The sequence below is a fragment of the Schistocerca piceifrons genome, chromosome 5, assembly GCF_021461385.2.
Source record: "Schistocerca piceifrons isolate TAMUIC-IGC-003096 chromosome 5, iqSchPice1.1, whole genome shotgun sequence".
In the NCBI taxonomy this organism is placed as follows: domain Eukaryota; kingdom Metazoa; phylum Arthropoda; class Insecta; order Orthoptera; family Acrididae; genus Schistocerca; species Schistocerca piceifrons.
In genome coordinates, this window is record NC_060142.1 from 79,258,485 (window position 1) to 79,278,864 (window position 20,380).

At 42.3% G+C, this 20,380-nt stretch overlaps 1 protein-coding gene and 1 pseudogene across 1 annotated transcript in view; both read right to left on the reverse strand.

Moving 5' to 3' along the window:
- The window catches only part of LOC124798751 (venom dipeptidyl peptidase 4-like), a 329,107-nt gene that overhangs the window by 17,893 nt on the left and 290,834 nt on the right, over positions 1-20,380 (reverse strand). The window lies entirely within an intron of this gene.
- On the reverse strand, positions 1,675-1,792 carry LOC124799751 (annotated as a pseudogene).

The window sequence follows — 20,380 nt, forward strand, 5'->3', positions numbered from 1 at the left end:
TCTGTGAATGGCTATTATAAAAAGCACTGAAAGCTACAAACATTGTAGTGTGACTATCACTGGTCATGATATGACACTGTACATGATGTGTAGCAAAAGGAATGGTATTCCTTAAGAGTTTGGTAAATCACATTTAAATGAAACTACCAGTGATCTGTATACATTGTGAGAACGATTTCTAGCATCCACAGTAGCAGCGTAAAAGGCTTGATTAAGCGCTAGGCCATAACAGCGATAATGTTAGGATTGAGTGTATTGTATAAACATGAACAGACCTTAAGTGCATAAATCTCAGTTATTTAGCGGATGCAAACATAAGCGTCCTCTATTCAAAATTCTTGGTATATAGATGCCATATGACAGTGCAAAATCTTAATCCCATGTAAGGTTAGCATGAAGGCCTTAGACTGACTATACAGGATGATTTTTTTCCGCTGTGTACAAACTCCAGGGATTTACCAATGAAAGGATATGGAACAAAAACAGTCTAATGAACTTATGTCCAGAAATGCGTGGTTACCATGCTGGAGACCATTTATACAATCATTCTTTGTTACAGAGACTGTGGTCTAATACTTGTTGCACCATGCAGACACAGTTACAGTATGCATGGTTTCCTCCTAGAGGGTGGTAGTGTTCCTCATACGCCATGCCCTAGCGCCCTCTCCTGCCATAATAAATGGTAATGTTGTGTGCAGTTCACTTGTCTTCCTAACTCACCTTGTAGTGGATGTGATCAGCATTGTATACAATGGTTCTGTATTTGAATCGAGAGCTTGCCAACATGGTGTTTACTTACCGAATGACAAATGGCAGCGGGCGGCGGGTAGCAAGGTTGTGTCAGGTGACCTATTCCCGTCTACAACAACCACAGCATTCAGTGTTTGCAACAGTGCCTCGCTGTTTGTCTGAGGTAGGGTTTTTCAGGAAGCAGGAAATCATGAGGAACGTAGCCGAAATGTTTGGACATCAGACTTGCAGTACCAGGCAGTTGGGTCCCCAGTACAGGGTAAGCCAGACGACTGTGTGGGACATTCTCCATGACAACTGTTACTATCCTTATCACTTACAGGGAGTGCAGGGCTTACTAGCGACAGACTTTCCACATCGGGCGCAGTTTTGTCATTGGTCAAGGAAAGGGCAGGTACTTTATTTTAGTTTCTATAGTAATGTGTTACATAACCAATAACTTTAATCTTAGCACAATTCAGTGCACCTTTAACCCATACGGACACAGTCTCTGATTCATATACTTTACGACAATTCCTTGTCCTAAGAACCAATGGCATTGTAGACATATAGTAAGGTGAACCACGATCTCTGTTATAAACTTCACATATCTGAAATGTACGATAAGCAATAACTTCTCAGCTGTTAAAAGTGCCCAGCCCTGATACATTCTCCGCTTTACCACCACGAACTAGAGCCACAGTAACCCAGTCATTACCATGTGCACTAGCATCAGTATTAAAGCACTCCGTCTTCAGGTCACAAGTGGCCCATCAGGACCATCCGACCGCCGTGTCATCCTCAGTTGAGGATGCGGATAGGAGGGGCGTGTGGTCAGCACACCGCTCTCCCGGTCGTTACGATGGTTTTCTGTGACCGGAGCCGCTACTATTCGGTCGAGTAGCTCCTCAGTTGGCATCACGAGGCTGAGTGCACCCCGAAAAATGGCAACAGCACATGGCGGCCCGAATGGTCACCCATCCAAGTGCCGGCCACGCCCGACAGCGCTTAACTTCGGTGACTTCACGGGAACCGGTGTATCCACTGCGGCAAGGCCGTTGCCCAGCATCAGTATTAGTAAGTGTAAAATTCAGTACGCATCCACAAAACACTGAAGAACCATGAAGAATAACTTGCGCACCTACTTCACTTTTTGTAGTAATATATTATCAATAGCTTTATACACTGTAAGGCACGTACGCCTTCTCCTGCTAAAATAACGTGCCATAACTAGTCTGTGTCGATGCTGCTGCACTTGCGGCTGCTCGACGACTGACGCTTTCTTACCAGATACGTCACTTATATAGTTCTAATAATAATAAAGGACCTATTGGTCCATGTCAACTACGATTCCAGGATTTGTATCATCCACCCTATTCACAGATGAGGCTACTTTTACACAGAGTGGTACCTTCAACTTTCATAACAGTCAGCTGTGGGATAACATGCCGAACCTCCATGGTGTGGTGACAGGAAATCATCAGCATCGGGGCAGCTAGAATGTGTGGGCCAGGATAATTGGCAACTATATTTTGGGACCAGTCTTCCTTCCACGTCGCCTAAGAGACCGGAATTATCGGCGTTTCTAGCGGGTGCCTTTGATGATTCGAAGGGTTATGAGACTGCTACATGTTGGTGCTCCAGCCAACTTCACTGTCAATACCTGGGTGCATCTTAATTGTGCCTTCCCTGGTCGATGGATCAGACGAGGAGGCTCAGTTACATGGCCTGCTCATTTACTGGATCTCAACCTGTGCGATTTCTGGTTATGGGATCATCTCAGATATATCGTACATGCTGAGTCCATTCCAGATGTGGAGACACTGAGGCAGCATATTCGTGTTGCCTTTGACACTGTTCGGATGCAGCCTGGCCAGTGTGAACAGGTGAGACAGAACATGCTATGGCACGTACATGCACACGTTGAGGCACATGGAAACAATGTACAACATGCACTGTAACTGCGGCTGCATGATACAGCGCATTACTAGACTGCAGTCTCTGTAAGAAGGTATGACTGAATAAATGGTCTCTAGCAAGGAACCCATGCATTATTGTTCTATATCTTTTCATCAATCAATCCCCAGAGTTTGTACACGGTGGAAAAAATCAACTTACATACTACATATTTGGTGATCTTAGTGTCAGAGGGTGGCCAAATGCTCTCCCTGTAGCCACCCCATACGCCCGGGACGGAATTAGTGTACCCCGGCTGTCTGCGTCTAGTGGAAGCCATGAAAGAGTGCAAAAGTTTTCAACTGTCTGCGAGTCATGTAACTGAGGCGGGACATGGGGACCAGCCAGGTATTCATCTAGTGGGATGTAGAAAACCGCCTAGAAACCACATGCAGGCTGGTCAGTACACTGACCCCCATCGCTAATCCGCCAGGCGGATTCGATCTGGGGCTGGCGCGCCTTTCCGAGCCCAGGAAGCAGCGCATTAGCACTCTCGGCTAACCTGGTGGGTTGTTATAAACAGGGCATTGTTGTGGCACCCCCAGATCGTATTTCCTGCGGTGACTATAGTATCACAAAGTGATTGTCTCATATTAAGCCGCTGGGAGTCTACAACTCACTTCATGTGGCCCTACAACCATAGGTCTAAGGGTGTGAGATCGGGAAATAACGGTGACTTTACAGTAGGGTCGCTCCGTCCAATATCCTTCTAGGAGAATGTTTATTCAAACAATTCCACAATACACGCTCATAATGCGCTGTGATAGCCACATGTTACACTGCTATGTCACCAGAGCTTTCTCAAGTAATTCAAGCAGAACAACCTGACGCAGTGGCACACAATTTAGATAGTCTACGTAAGGAATCACCACTGATGCTTGCCGTTATTAATGTCGAGAGAGAACTGATGTTGGGTATGGACCATCAAGATGACGCACAGAATTGTCACGGTGATCATGTGTACTGAACGCGGTATTTGTGGCAAACGTAAGTTCGACCATTCTGGTAGTCTACTTTGGAATTCTACCTCAGCAACTAATCACAGAATGTTTCTACAACGTGGCCTCATGTAAGGGATTCGTAAATCGTGCTCCAATTCTTCTCCACACAGATGCTCAGACAATTGTTGCGTGCAGCTTATCTTCGAGTACTTATATCTTGTAAGCGTCTGACATAATGCTCAGTCTCCCTCCCTATTTTAATCAATGATCGCTAATAAAGGTCCAAACATAATCGAGTTCGGTCGGCATTGACCATCCTCTAATCTGTTGTGCAGTAAATAAGTGCGCTAGTAATTGGACGTATAGATTTGGAAAAACTGAAAATAAAACAACACGGATGTGAGAGTGCAAATTTATAACACTCGTTGAGAATGATTCATTAACGTTAGATTTCGCAGCGTTAAGTGACATCTTCAGGTTGTTCTACATAGAAATGAAAGCATTATTGTAAGCTATATACTTTTACTGGGTGTTATTAATCAATGTTTAGTGTTTAGATTACAAGATGCTTTCTTCCCTATGTAGAATAACCTGGAGATGCTGCTTTAACGCGGCGAAATTGATCGTTAATAAATCATCACTCAACGGCTGTTCGCGGTTTATTCGAGTTCAGTTTGCAATGAATTTCAACGGCTGTGGCTTTACGTATTATAAAATTGTGTGTGACTCTTAGAGGAACGTAAATTGAGCAGATCGTACCTAAATACAAGCACAAATTCAAGAAATAAAACAGGGATACGTCAAGAACGTGACGTAAAGAAAAAAAAAGGAAGTAAGTGTGGAATGCAACCAACACGTCATCACGATGTGTTTAAAATGAGTAGCCACACATTAATGTGCTATTTTATATAAAAATGAAAACTCTACGGCCTATTAATAGTGTATTTGTCATCTCTGGCTGTCCAACAGAAGCGAAGATGGTGACTGTTGATCTCAGTCGAAAATTCGTTGATGCTGTAAGATGACAGTACTTTGCTGTCTCTACCAGAATTACAGATCTCAAAGTTTTTATTTCTTCTCCCTGAACTTTAATTCCTACGTCAAATATTTCTTGAGTTTCCTTTACTGCTTGTTCAATGTACATATTGAATAATATTGGGGATAGTCTACAACCCTGTCTTACTACCTTTACAACCACTGCTTCCCTTTCATGCCTCTCGACTCTTATTACTGCCCTCTGGTTTCTGTAAGAGTTGCAAATAGCCTTTCGCGCCTTGTATTTTATCCCTAGTACCTTCAGAATTTGAAAGAGAGTTCGACGTGCAAGTCGCCGAAGTGGCGTCAAATCGAGAGACTTGCACCAGGCGAGCGGTCTACCCGACGGGAGGCCCTCGTCACACGCCATTTTTGAAAGAGAGTGTCCCAGTTAACATTGTCAAAAGCTTTCTCTAAGTCTACAAATGCTATAAATGTAGATTCGCCTCTCCTTAATCTATCTTCTAAGATAAGTCTTAGATACGGTATTGCCTCGCATGTTCCAGCATTTCTCCGGAATCCAAACCGATCGTTCCCGAGGTCGGCTTCTACCAGTATTTCAATTCTTTTGTAAAGAATTCGTGTTAGTAAATTGTGGTCAGAGCTCACATCTGTTCCTGGAAAAGTCTTAAAATTTAAAATCTGATTCCAAAATCTCTGTCTAACAATTGTATAATCAATCTGAAACCTTCCTGTGTCTCCACGCCTCCTCGAAGTATACAACCTTCTTTTATGATTCTTAAACCAAGTGTCAGCTATGATTGAATTGTGCTCTGTGTAAAATTCTACCAGGCGCTTTCTCTTTCATTCCTTCCTTCCAATCAGTATTCACCTAGTATTCTTCCTTCTCTTCCTGTTCCTACTATCGAATTCCAGTCCGCCATCACAATTAAATTTTCGTCTCCCTTAATTATGTGGGTAATTTCTTTTATCTCGTCATACATTTCTTCAATCTCTTCATCATCTACCAAGCTAGTTGGCATGTAAACTTGTACTACTGTGGTAGATATGGGCTTGGCTACGATAGTGTGTTCACTATGCTTACCCGCATTCCTAATTTCTTATTCAATATTAAACCCACTCCTGCATTACCCTTGTTTGATCTTGTATTTATAACCCTGAATTCACGTTACCAGAAGTCCTGTTGCTCCTGCGACCAATCTTCACTAATTCCCACTATATATAACTTCAACCTAGCCATTTCCCTTTCCAAATTTTCTAACCTACCTGCCTGATTAAGGAATCTAACATTCTGAGCTCTTATCTGTAGATTGCCAGTTTTGTTTTTCCTGATGAAGGCATCCAACTGAGTAGTCTCCGCCCAGAGATCCAAACGGGGGACTATTTTTCCTCTGAAAAATTTTACCCAATGCGACGCCGTCATCATTTAACCATTCAGTAGACCTGCATATCCTCCTGAAAAATTACGGCTGCTTTCAGCCGTTTGCAGTACCAGCACAGCAAGGTGTTTTGGTTGATGTTACAAGGCCAGGTCAGTCAATCATGCAGACTGTTGGTCCTGCAACTACTGAAAAGGCTGTTGCCCCTCTTCACAAACCACACATTTGTCTGGTCTCTCAATACATATCCTTCCGTCGTGGCTGATACTATGGTACGGCTTTCAGTATCACTGAGGCACGATTCAGGCCACCCCACCAACGGCAAGGTCCATGCTTCAAAGTGGGGATTACTCCAATGTTCGCTGAGGCATCCAACGCAGATCTCGAAAACTAACTGATAACGTGAGTTCTCGCTTTTGCTCGAGTAGTTGCGGCATGGTGAGGAATGGGTGTTGGGGTGGGGGAGGGAGGAGTGGGAGGGAATGCATGCGCACACTACTGAGGAGACAACACAGGAGAAGCGCCAGCTGTAAACTGGGGGGCGTATCTGTGGAGTGTGACGCTGTGTGGTGCTGTCAACATTTTCACGTTTCGACATACAGTAGCAGAAATCTTCAGTTTCGCTAGGCGCTCTTATCAAATGTGACAGTCATATGTCGCATACAAAATATGGCACACAGTGTTCAGTCAGCTCGTAAAACTTTGTAAAGAGTTTGTCCCTGCACAGCTAGCCATGTTTATCAGACACCTAAAGAGTTTACGTGTGGTTGAGAGGAGTTTCTAGATTTTTTAGTCGTGGTAAACAACATCCTTAGCTGCGCTGAAGAAAGTAGAAAATACATGTTTTTCACTGACTACACTATAGTCCGATTGAAATTGTTTGTCAATAGCTGCTACAGTGTTGCCACATCAGCTGCCGCTGACAGGTGACAAACACGACCCAAACACTGCGGGTCGCTTCACAAATGCTGTTATGCGGAGCAACTTTGGAAGTGGCCACCATGAAGCAGGCCATACTGGAAATGCGAAATGCACTGTTGACAGCTGATTTTGCACTTGAAATGGCTAAACTGCGGCAGACAACATGTTTTCAACTCATGTCCTAAACTTATCACAACCTTGTGATGTGCACTACTACGATCACTTTGTTCACAACTATTAAAGCTAACCTCAACGAGCAAACTCAAGACAGAAAAAATCAGTTTCTAAGCTAAAAGGTAAATGTAATCTCTCACTTTCACTGATTACCTGAAACTGTCTGCACACTGCCTACATGAGCTGCCGCATTGCCAACTGATGAACAGTCCTCATTGACACTTGGTTTCAGATTATACTCGTAGTCCATACAGGCAGATTCCAAACGAGAAAAGAATGAGAGGACGAAAAAAAAAAGAGCAAATAAAGTCAATATGTTGGTGAAAATAACACGGCAAAGGATTAAAAGATTGAAATATTACATTTCAAGCAATTGACAGAATAAAAATAATAGTCAAACCCTTTTGATTAGATTTGGAAATTAAAAAAAATGCTATTGAGCCTTGGGGGAGTGGCTGGCACCAGTGTTTGTCTTATCTACAGTGCGCGTCATTTACGACGGCGGCCGAGTTTATGTTCGTTCTGCACATCTGACGTCACAAAACACAGTCAGCCAATGAACAGAGAACGACGTTCCCAGAGCTCGATTGCAGTGATGAGCACGGACGAGTGTCTTCAGTTTTAGAAACGTTCAGTCATAAATGAAGTAATTGCACAAAAGCAATGTCTTGATAGCAGATTTTCTTTTATAGAAAGTTTGGAAAAAAGCATTCTTTGTACCAACTGCTTCATACTCCATTAAACCAAACAAGCAATAAGCCTCCTAATTCAGGCAATAGCAAGGAAAGGTGTTTGTATCATTCTCACGAACCACTTTTTCGCAGTAAAGAACAGCGGTAATGGTTTATTTCCTATTGTACTTAGATGATACGTGAGTGTTTGTCGGTATTTTACGTGACATCTTGTACTCTGCTAGGAGATCTGTCGAAAGACAAGCTGCGGTAGCATAATTTAAGGTGCTTGGCAGATGAGATAAAGGCTCAGAGTTCAAACCTCGGTCGGAGCTTAATATTTTCTTTATTTAAAAACAATATCGAAGTGTTTTATGTCATGAATTTTATTCGTTTGAATGTAATTTTTTGAAATTTCTGGTGCTTTGTCTCTTCATTATAATCATAATAAGTTTTCGGTTTTTCTAATTTTGTCCTCCAATATTTCTTTTCACAGCAATTAAAAACAATGAAAAGGCACACATAGAATATTCACGTTATCTGTTTTGTTTGTATATCTTCTCTTCCACAGTCGCTGTTTTACTATTCATATTGAGGTATATTCTTTTGCGACAGTATGAAAAGTATTATTTAGAGCAGGATTTCGGCTCATACGTTGCTGAGCTACTTGATTGTCTGACGCAGTTCTTTGCTTCGCTGCTTTAGCAACATCATATTCAATGTTTTCGTCGACTGATTTATGTTTTGGCAACTATTTGCTTTCCGTTGTGACAAACTCAAATTGTTTGCGCACTGCGCCTCACTGACAATATATTTTAGTTTCTAGATTTTATTACGTCCACAATTCAGTTTTGTGTACTTCACCAACTTTGTTTTAATCAGAACGTTTTAGAAAAAAAGCGAAATGACTCTGGTATAAATATAAGTTTTATTACAGTCGCGAAAGACGGAATATTTCTCAATATTACATACGACACCTATCTGGTACTTAAATTTAAAAAAAATGGTTCAAATGGCTCTGAGCACTATGGGACTTAACTTCTGAGGTCATCAGTCCCCTAGAACTTAGAACTACTTAAACTTAACTAACCTAAGGACATCACACACACCCAGGAAATCCTCAAAAATCACACGTTTTCTGTCCCAAAAGACAGTCGCCATCACCTTCCTTTCCGACATTGTCTGCATGCATTTCTTGGGTTTTGGGGGGGAATTTGTGTGCCCCCACTGCATTGACTGCAATTTTGTCCCCCAGTTCACATGCTTAACCCATGTTTCGTCACCAGTAACGACGCGATCGAGTAATGAGTCGCCATCTTTCTCGTAAGCGTCCAAAAACGTTAACGCTGCAGCCATTCGCTGATTTTTGTGAATCTCTGTCAAGATTTTTGGTATCCATCTTGCACAAAACTTGTGGTAACGAAGCTTTTCGGTAATGATTTCGTGCAACAAACTTCGTGAAATTTGCGGAAAACTCATAGAGAGTTCCGTTATTGTGAAATTACGGTTTTCACGGACCGCGGCATCGACTTTTTCGACAAGTTCGGCAGTCACTATGCTGGGTCTTCCACTTCGCTCTTCGTCATGAACGCTAGTTCGGCCATTTTTAAATTTTATGACCCATTGATGCACTCCACCTTCAGTGATTATGTTGTCCCCATACGCTTCACAAAGCTGCCGATAGATTTCTACCGGTGTACAGTTTTTTGCAGTCAGAAACTGTATTACAGCACGCACTTCACACTTCGCAGCATTTTCAATTAACGCTGACATTTCAAACTGTCACAGTAACTCAACGGAGTACAGCACGAACCTCTCACTAGCACGGCAGGATGCCGACTGAGCGGCGGAATGCCATGACACCAAGATGGCCGCGCTAGCCCCGCCCCTAACGGACACAAACGAAAACGTACTTTGTGGATAGCCCTCGTATATGTTGTGTTGGCGAGTCATGGAGTGACCATTACGGAGGAGCGTTGAGGAGTGTGTCGGCGGTGGGCTGGTGGTGATGGCTTCCAATGCACTACCAAGTGTGTATGTTGTACTACCTCATGCTGGGTGTCTATGTATGTGATGTGGATTCTCGTCGTTTGGTGCTACTAACAGCGGGCATCTACTATTTCTTTGAAGTTGTGTTTTGTGATCAATCTGATCGTAATTTTTGTTCACTGCCGGAAACAGTGATTTGTATGTGATTATCCCCGTCATGGCGTCAATAAGGAATTCGCTCTTGGTTCCTGCATATATTGAGTAGTGGCGTTTAAGAGTGTAAAACACTGGTCAGTGCCGGAAGTATTAAGCTTGAGTAGTGTGAAGGCCGCGTGGGTCATTCTAGGGTAGAGCACAGGCCATGTTTAGTCTTAAGACAGTGTGATTGCAGTGTTGTTTGAGTATCTTATGATTTATTCTGTAGTCTTCGTTTGGAGGGGCCGTGACTTTGGTGTCTTGTATTATGGGTTTTTATGCTCTTGGTTCGGCAGGCCGTTAACTTCTTCAGACTTTATGCTTGTTATTGCGGTCTGCCTGTAAGAGTAAAGAATTATGAGCTGTAAGAAGTAAATAGTTTCCATCCTATTTATATGAGGTCTTGCATGTGTTAAGGGTATTAGGTTTATAGGGTAGGGGGCATAAGTCTGAAATAAGAGGATTTGTGTTGTGTCCTTTGGTTTGGTTGTCTATCCTTTGTTTTCTTAAATTTTACAGTGTACTACGAGCGGCGGGCACAATCAGTCCCGGATTGACCAATACAGGGCGCGGCGCCTTGATCGAAATATTTTCGGACGCCGTTAATCCGGCCATCTACTGGCTGTATCCTGTAGAGTCGCTGCTCACCGCAGTAGTTGACAGAAGCTGAGTATTCTCTCTTGTAATTATTTGGAAATTCCTCTAGTTAATGTGTTCGGGCTGCGCCAAGGTGCGTCCCCTGTTCCTAGTAGTTTGGTCACTCTTGTATTAGGGTGGTTCATCCGTTGGAGTGTGCTTGCTGTTGCGTGGAACTTAAACTATTAAGATAAATGTCTTTTCTGCCTAATCATTTTTTTTATACTTTAAAGGGATTTCACGAGTGAGTTCAGTGGAATTAGTCACTACATAATTGGTGGCATTCCATTGTTCTCTGATCTGTTTATTGGTCTAAGGTTCCCGTTGGAGAATTTGCTCTTTTATTTAAAATTTGTTATTTACTATGGGGATGTAGTCCCTGTAAATTCCTGTTAAATTTGTGGCCAATTATGCTTCTCATCTGTATTTATGTGGGGCTATTTGTTATTTAGTGAAAAGGAAGGATCTTTACTTAACTTGTTTCATGCCATACACTCTTGTAAAGACTGTATAAAGTTTTCTGTTACATTTGTTATTGGCGGCTATTTGAAGGTCTATTTTGTAAAAGATTTTTAAAATGGTTTTAGGGGATATGAATAATAAATCTTTGTAAACTAAAAGCCTGTGTTTGTGTTTTCTTGTTATTGCCCTTTGTGACTGGTTTGACTACTCTCAGTTTTACGTCCCAGCTATATTAGACAAGGCTCGAACCTACGACCCTCAACATTGCGGTATACCACAACTCTATGTAAAGTAGTTACAACTGTGGTGACGGAGTCGCAAAGATGATATAGCAGCCTCCAAAGATTCGGTTTCACGCAATGTCGTGCGAAGCTTATCTAATGCAAGCCGAACTCTGATTATGATGGCTGTATATGTGACGCTGAATCGCGTCTTGCGCGGAACTATCCGGTAGTGTTTGGTTCGTGTTGCATATGAAAGGATTGTACTTCGTTACCATCATTTCATGTGTGCTGTGTTTGATGTGGTTATCATGTGTGATGAAATACGAAATAAAAGTACTAGGTATATGATTTGGGATCCAAAGAAATAAAGGAGGGAAGCCAGACAAGGCAATGGTAGTGAACTGACCAATTGTTGTGGCAGTTTGGCAACGGCGAACGGTTCGGGCGTGACGTAGAACGAGGTTGAAGAAAACCAGCAGCAGCGCGTGAGGTGTCAACTACCAAGTAATTTTAATCGGACTAATAGTTTTTGAGTCTACAGATGGAACGCCACCCATGTTGTAAATAATTTCAGCGCACTTTAATGAGATAATATCTTTCAGTAATCAGTGAAATCGAATACGTTCTCACCAAAGAATGTTAACGTTGAAAAATGAAATCACTGCAGTCGTACAATTAATAATATACGACAGCATGACTTCGACAGCGCTTGTAGATATTGACAGCTTGCAAAGAATTCCGCCTCACTACAATAAGATGCACTGGCTTAGTAGGGGCTCATTGTTAAGTCAGTTTTTATTTCATCTTTTGAATAAGACAGATGTATTTATGGAAATGAGTTATATTTGTGTTTCTGGATTACAACAGTCTTCGTTCCTTACATACATAACCAGCTATCCGAACGACTTACCGCTTCAGGGTAACGATCTGTTGATAAGGCATTTCGTCGGCCGTACACAAGCATTCAAAATCAAATTGTCGGTCTGGGAAGAATGAACTGCACGAAGGTTTTACACTTCTTTTTCCAAAATTACCTTCATCGAAAGTTTCCGTTATTGACAGATTTCGAACGCTACCAACCGATTCTACGTAATCTTAAGTAAGATTACCAGTTTTGATTCAACAATGTGACAGCACAGTAGAGTGATTTTGATCTGTGTTCCTCTCTATATTCAGTGAGCGTCGATGACATTCGCTTTGATCTGCACCTTGAAGTAACTGGCCTGTGGTACGACAGGGAGTATTATGACCTCGGTGGCAAGAGAAAGATTCTACATTTCTACAAGAATTTCATTCAGGGTCGATTCCCTCGTTTACGCAAAATGGCTGCAGGTGTAATATCAATGTTACATTACCTCTGCGAAAAACGTTTTCAACGATAAGGAACAACACACGTGTTTGTGAAACTCATTTTCAGTCTGTAACCTAAACTGCAGGCTAAATATACAGTGCACCGAACGCTCTTGCGAAATGGAAAACGGGTGGGGAGATGCAAAGTGCAAGAGCTGATTAAATATTGTTACGTGTGTAATGCCTGATTAAGAAATATGAGAAACACATACCCACTTAACCCACTTAACAATGAAATGCATTTTCCGTTTGTTTAATTTATAGCAGTGAAACCTCATTTACAGTGACGCACTTTTCTGGCTGCAAAATTAGTTAGCTTGAGAAACACGCAGTGTCTGTCTTGAGTCTCCAGACGGCTCCCCCCTACCTTCCCCAAGCTATGACGTGGAGCAGAGGGAGTACAGAACAGTCCGTGCGGAATACCGTGGCCAGTAGATGAGCAGACGGCAGGCAAGCATGGGGAAAGCAGTAGTGGTGGGGGTTGCGGGCAGAAGCTATAGGGGAAATGTCGAGCGCTGGAGGGAAAGTGCCGTTCTGAACTGAAACTTACACTCTCAATTTTTGGGGGGGCTTCACCAGTTATGTTGTTCCAAAACCCATAGCATTTCTCGTTTCACCTCTATCGATGGCCCTTACACATTGCATTCTGTCATTGAAAAAGTCTACAGTTACTGAAATAACACGGCAGATAATGAAGTATTGCATAACAACCATATGGAAAAATACTCTCGTTTTCATGTGCTGTCATTTGCCAAAATCCCATTTCGATATCTAAACCAGTTTAGGATTGTTGTGAATATTTCACTCTGCCTTTATCGTTGGCGCGGTGCGATCGCAAATGAGTGTGCTACGTCACACCAGTTTTCTCGAGATTGATGACTGATAGAGACCTCCACCCAAGTACGTTCACTAAATTTCATACAAATCAACATATTATGTAATATGCACCAACTGCAAAATCATAGCGATGTCTACTTTTCACTGCAAACTTTTTCGAATTTCGCGCAGCGTCTTACTTCCACGTAAATATCACAGTAACTACACCCATTAACGAAATGATGGACACATCATCATGAACGCAACATTTAAAGCTATAAGTGACACAAAACTGAAAACTTTTTTTACCGAGTAGTTTCGTCTAAATCGTTTGAGAAAGATCGCAGGGCGTGCGACTCGCTTCTGTCATCGCCGAGCGGCCAATAGGTGGCAACACTGTTGGCCTCGCCTTGCGAACAAACGAATGAACTCGGTCAGCGCATTGGACGAAAACTGGTCATTGCGCATTGGCCAACGTATGCTATGCGGACACCAGTCGCTGCTCGCAAACCTGGGCCGTAGAGTATACATATCTATAGAGTGAGCATTTGGATACACAGAACGAGAATTCTGTCCACAACATCTGCTGCAGATCAAGTAATGTGATTTTGGAATGGCAAATGTTAACTTTTATAAAACTTTGCGTATTTTTAGTGTCATTGCCTCGTGTCATTACTTCGCTGCTGCAGCTAGCTCACCTTCAGAATTACCGTGCAACTTTGAATATGTGTTTTATAGACATCTTAACAGTTTTATACCAGAAACTGAAGCTGACCTAAACGTGTGAAGAGCAATAGTATTCTGCTCTTTCGCCACAGTATCATAGCTCAGATTCCACTTTATTTACGTTTTTTTCTGCAATGGTATAAGAAGTGACAGCCAACAGTATTTTTTTAAGTTTTCTATCGCATTTATTAATATTGTCGAATCATTGCTCTAATTAATGGCGTTACAATGACACTGTAGACGACGCCGAAGTGTGACTAAAAAACAACACATTTGGAACTATGAAATTGGTACGGTAAATACGGCAAGCGATTTGCTCCACCTGCTTGTCCATTATTATTTCAATTTTTCTTTATTTAAGCTCCTACTTTATATAGACAAGTAAAACATCTACAACATTTTTTCCCCATCTCATCAGTAAAGTAAAACCATACACTACGCACAAAAAATAAAAAATACAAGATAAGTGCTCGAGTTTTGGAACAATAAAAGAAGTGATAACCAACAATATTTTCTTTTCCCAGTTTTTCTATTGCACTGATTTTACTATCGAATTTGTTCTAATTAAGTGCGTTACAATGACTATAGAAACTATCTCGTTTAAAAATACATAGATTACAGAACGGTTTGACAATCGGCACAAGTCGGAGGAAATTGATCAGAATGTCATGTATAAATTTCATCTGCTTGTGAACATAGCATCATTGTATATACACAGACTGGCAGTTTACCCAAACACATTTGCAGTTTCATCTAGCACTTGTCTTGTAAACACGTGACATAAAATCACAGAAATTATTTCTACTATACAAGACATCATTATACCGTGCCTCCATAGTTTTCAACATTTAAAGTGCTTCATATCAATATGACGTTTACAATTAAATGTTTATTGTACATACCTATGAAAAATAACTGCTCCTCCTTTCACATACTTCTCTTTACATCCGTAGTAACGACAATACCGCACCATAACTATTACTAAAACTCAAACGTGCAAAAACGTATATAAAACAAGGGGAATACACGTAATATTCAACTTACACTGTTACCCCAAATTGTAGAGAAGCAGTGTCATCCCAAAATCACGTGACTAGCCCGGTTAGATGTTGAGAACATGCGCAGAGACTATGCAGGGTTCGCCGCCTGATGCAGGCAAAACATACCACCTTATTGGCTTGCTCCATTAAAATCATCACTTCGGACATGGAGGAGAGATCAAAACCGACACAAATTCAACACGGGAACAATGTTCTTCATCGCAAAGATGCCTCAGCCCATAAAAACAAGATTTCAAAACTCGTTCACTACAGAGATAATGTGACGTTGCAGCCGACCATGGTTGCCCGTCACAGATTCAGATGTCGAACAGCAAGCATGTGTCTTGACGAGGGCTTCTGTCGGGCTGGAAATACGCAGCGTATGACAGGGGTCAGAAGAATTTTCTTCGCGAATCCATATTGGTCAGTCCATCATATGTACGCTCTGTGATTGCGACTTAACTTCTGACGTCATCAGTCCCCTAGAACTTAGAACTACTTAAACCTAACTAGAACCGCTCGGCCACCCCGGCCAGCGGTCTGTAATTCTCCTGCCCCCTTCCAATCACAGAAGCCAAGTTACTGAATGTTTACTCTCCACGTCTCCTGTGTGTCGAAAGTGGTGTGTGTATAGCTACCAACAATGCTGCCTTCAACCGGTGAAGGCAATGAATTATACTGAGACTGTTACTGCTTCGTGGTTTTTCCGGTCACATCCACTTTCCTGGCTTTTATACTGTATCTTCACGGGATCGGCGTGTTAATTTTCGGATTTTGCAGCGGTAGTGGTACCGAGTGGCCGAATGCCCTTCCCGTCACCCACCCCGTCCAGCCAGTTCCCCACCTGTGTGTTCCAAAGTCGACGTCTAGACTTAACGTCGAAGTGTACCAAAGTTTTCTAAGTATTTCCTAATCCCTTAACTGAGTTTGGACTTGGTATTCACCCATTCGAATGTCAGAAAACCGTCTAAAAACCGCACGAGGAAATCTAGAACACTGCGTGCTATATGTGGTCGCGCGTTATCCTCCTACAATGTGGCCGTCGACAAGCTCCGAAGGTATGAGAGAACAATAGGCTCCAACATTTCAGAGATGTAACGCTGGTTGGTTACTGTACCGGCAATGCCCACTGGTAGGAAGAAGGGGGGGGGGGAGGTTGCGCGGGAGTGGAATCTAATACCACCCCAAACCATAACAACGGGTGCAGGGCCAGTATGGAGATGCATAAAGCAACCGTTCAACAGTCTCTCACCGGTGTCTCCAGCCTCTAATCCGACCATCGTGTTGATGCAGCTAGATTCGGGATTCGTCGGTAAAAACAATGTCGTTCCATTCGGTTGTCCAAATGAACGCTGGTGTGCAAAACTTAAGGACGAAGGCAGCTTTTGCATCATGTCTTCCTGCCAAGTAACATGGCTCGATTAAACTTGGGCCATACAAAGAAAGTACTGCCACAGTGTAATACAGAAGGTAATTGAAACAATTAAGCAAAGGGATGAACAGAAATGACAATCTGAATGCTGAAGTCAGTGTGAATAATGATGATACCCAGGACATGGCAAATGTCAGCACATTGTTATTAATAGGAAGAATGATCAGATTTGTTACTGGTAGGTTTGATCATCACGCGAGTGTTACGGAAATGGTTCAGGAACTCGGGTGGGAGTCTCTAGAGGAAAGGACGCGTTCTTTTCGTGAATCGCTACTGAGGAAATTTAGAGAACCAGCATTTGAGGCTGACTGCAGTACAATTTTAGTGCCGCCAACTTATATTTCGCGGAAAGACCACAAAGATAATATAAGAGAGATTAGGGCTCGTACAGAGGCATATAGGCAGTCATTTTTCCCTCGTTCTGTTTGGGAGTGGAACAGGGAGAGAAGATGCTAGTTGTGGTACGAGGTACCCTCCGCCACGCACCGTTTGGTGGATTGCGGAGTATGTATGTAGATTTAGATGAACGGCAGTGCACGCTCTGCAGCGTGCTCCCATGCTGGCCACAATGTTGGCGAGGAGTTCTTTTGGTGGGGCGTTCCGTTATCCACCAGCGTGGCTGACAACTGCCTTCCCGCGTCGTAACATCAGAACCACCAAAGCGATCATGTCCTACAATCTCCCTGGGTACATCACAGATTGCCACCTGTCGTTTTATTCATTCGCTATTGTATTATCTCATGCTTCGTCTTATTAGGATAATGAGAGATTCTGCAAGAATTCGGATATGTGCACCAATGTATTCAACAATGAGTATCTACAGTCTTACAAGGGCACTTTGTAGACAGGGGCTTTTCAGTTTATTCGATTTTCTTCACGTTTATAGAATTTCCTTTGTAGACCAGAAGATTTCAGAACGCATTTAAAGACACTATATTCCCATTATTTTATTATAATTGCCAGTAGCTGTAGTGTGTAAGTTTTATGATTTCAAAGGTCACAGTTAGAGTTTAAGTAGAAACAACATTTTTACGTTGATCTATATTCTATATTTATTACCAAACCAAAATGTTAATTAAAAAAATTAGATAATAATTTTTATGTAAAAATAACATTGTTTATTTTTAATTAGTAACCACAAGAACGCACTCGGAAAGTTGCCGAAGTCCCGCCTTCTATCGAGCTCCACGAAGATTACGATCTACAGGACAATAGTTCAACCTGTCATCTTAACGGAGCAGAGACCTGGACTATGACGCAAAAGACAGACAGGAAATTCCTGCCATTTGAAAATAACGTTCTGAGACAGACTTTTGGATCAGTGAAGGATGGAGACAACTTGAGAAAAAAGGAGAAATCGCGAGTTATAAGAGTTGTACAAATCGCTGGACACTGTGGCTGTGATTTCAAACGGTTCAAATGGCTCTGAGCACTATGGGACTTAAAACCTGACGTCATCAGTCCCCTAGACTTAGAACTACTTAAACCTAACTAACCTAAGGACATTACACACATCCATGCCCGAGGCAGGATTCGAACTTGCGACCGTAGCGGCAGCGCGGTTTCGGACTGAAACGCCTAGAACCGCTCGGCCACAAAAGCCGGCGGCTGTGATTTGAGGGAGGGGACTGAAGCAGTGTGGGCACGTAATTCGTCGAGAAGGCCCAGATCACCAGGCAGCTGGCGGAAGAAGAAATCAGAGGCAACATGCCGAGGGGAACATCACGGGTGAGACGAACTGACTGGGCCAGAGAGGAGATGATTACGATAGTGAAAGTGGGAAAAAATACAAGGACCGAGGAAGATGCAGGAGGCTAACCGGCGACGCTAAAGACCGACTGCGGTTTGTGTGGTCAGCCTAGTAAGTAACTAATCACAAGAAAACAATTTAGAATTTGCTACAGGCATGCGGAATGTTTCATTGTTAAATGAAAAAAAAAAGAGATATAGCTCATTAATATTGTTCAGTCTCTATATGTAACAAAAGTATTTTAATTTCTGTTTGATGATTCACTGTCTTGTACCAAATTGTAGTTTATTTTGAGTACTTGTATTTCATGCAACTGGTAATTAAATGGTTCAAATGGCTCTGAACACTATGGGACTTAACATCTGAGGTCATCAGTCCCCTAGAACTCAGAACTACTTAAACCTAACTAACCTAAGGACATTACACACATCCATGCCCGAGGCAGGATTGTAACCTGCGACCGTAGTGGTCGCGCGGTTCCAGACTTAAGTGCCTAGAACCGCTCGGCTCTACCGGCCGGCTGGTAATTAGAAATGAAATCATGTCATATTTATTAAAGACTCCGATCCGATATTTGTTAATTACTTTTTCATTTCAAAATAAATACAGAATTTAAATGAGAGTAGGGAAAAACTATTGCTGCTAGCAAGATTCGAATCGGGGACCTCGTGTTTAAATTACTAATATTGCTACACGGCACTGAGTCAGTTACCAGATACTTTCTTTAAACTGTTGCACTGTTTTGTGCTTAAATGTTTTCAGGATCTTCAAATCTTCGATTTTTATCGACTTCCTTCGAGACTTGCGTCGTACTGCTGTAGGAATTTTATGTCCGGGCATGAGAGTTGCGTCCCATTGCTCTAGGCGCTAGAGACGGAGACTCATACTCAAAAACCTGATTGCAAAACTAAATGGTGATGTCATGGGCGGTCGGTGTTTTCCTTCCACCCCGTAATAATTCTTAATTCTGGGGAGCGAAGGAAGGAGAATGTAGCAAGGTGGAGGGCTGCATTCTCTTCACTGCTTCACTACCCATTTACCGCATTTTCTCACGAAAATCTTGCCCCAAGTGGCGTCGTTCCATCAATAGTAAGGCAGATTATTACTATAGAAGAGACGTTCACAGGCTCCGGCACTCTTCTACTTCCGAAAAAGAAGACAGAAATTATCTTCGAAACCTCAAGTTCGAATATCGAGAGAGGTTTATCCGAGAGACTTCTACGTTCTTTTTCATGGCGGATTCCACCGAACGACTATGTTATCGACACCTACGAACGAATCTGTACAAGAAGTTAAACAAACCAGATACGTCAACATTAAACTGTGCAACCTCCCATGTTTACCAGAGGTAACGAGAACAGCTGTTAGCATGAGTGAAATAAAAGTAGATATCTTAGGTGTTGCGAAACAACTCAAGTCACTTAAGAAAGGCAAGTCTTCCGGTCCAGATGGTATACCAATCAGGTTCCTTTCAGAGTAGGCAGACACAATAGCGCCTTTCTTTGCAATCATATACGACCGCTCACTTGACGAAAGTTCTGTTCCTAAAGACTGGAAAGTAGCACAGTTCATACCAATATTCAAGAAAGGAAATAAGAACCCATTGAATTACAGACCCATATCACTGACCTCAATTCGCAGTAGGATTTTGGAGCATATACTGTACTCGAACATTATGAATCACCTTGAAGAAAATGACTTATTGATACATAACCTACACGCATTCAGAAAATATCGTTGTTGTGCAACACAGCTAGCTCATTATTCCCATGAAGTAATGAGCGCTGACGACAAGCGATCTCAGATAGATTCCATATTCCTCGATTTCCAGAAGGCTTTTGATAATGTTCCTCACAAGCGACTATTAATCAAATTGCGTGCATATGGAGTATGGTCTCAGTTGTGTGACTGGATTCGTGATTTCCTGTCAGAGAGGTCACAATTCGTAGTGATAGACGGTAAATCATCGAATAGAACGGAAGTAATATCTGGC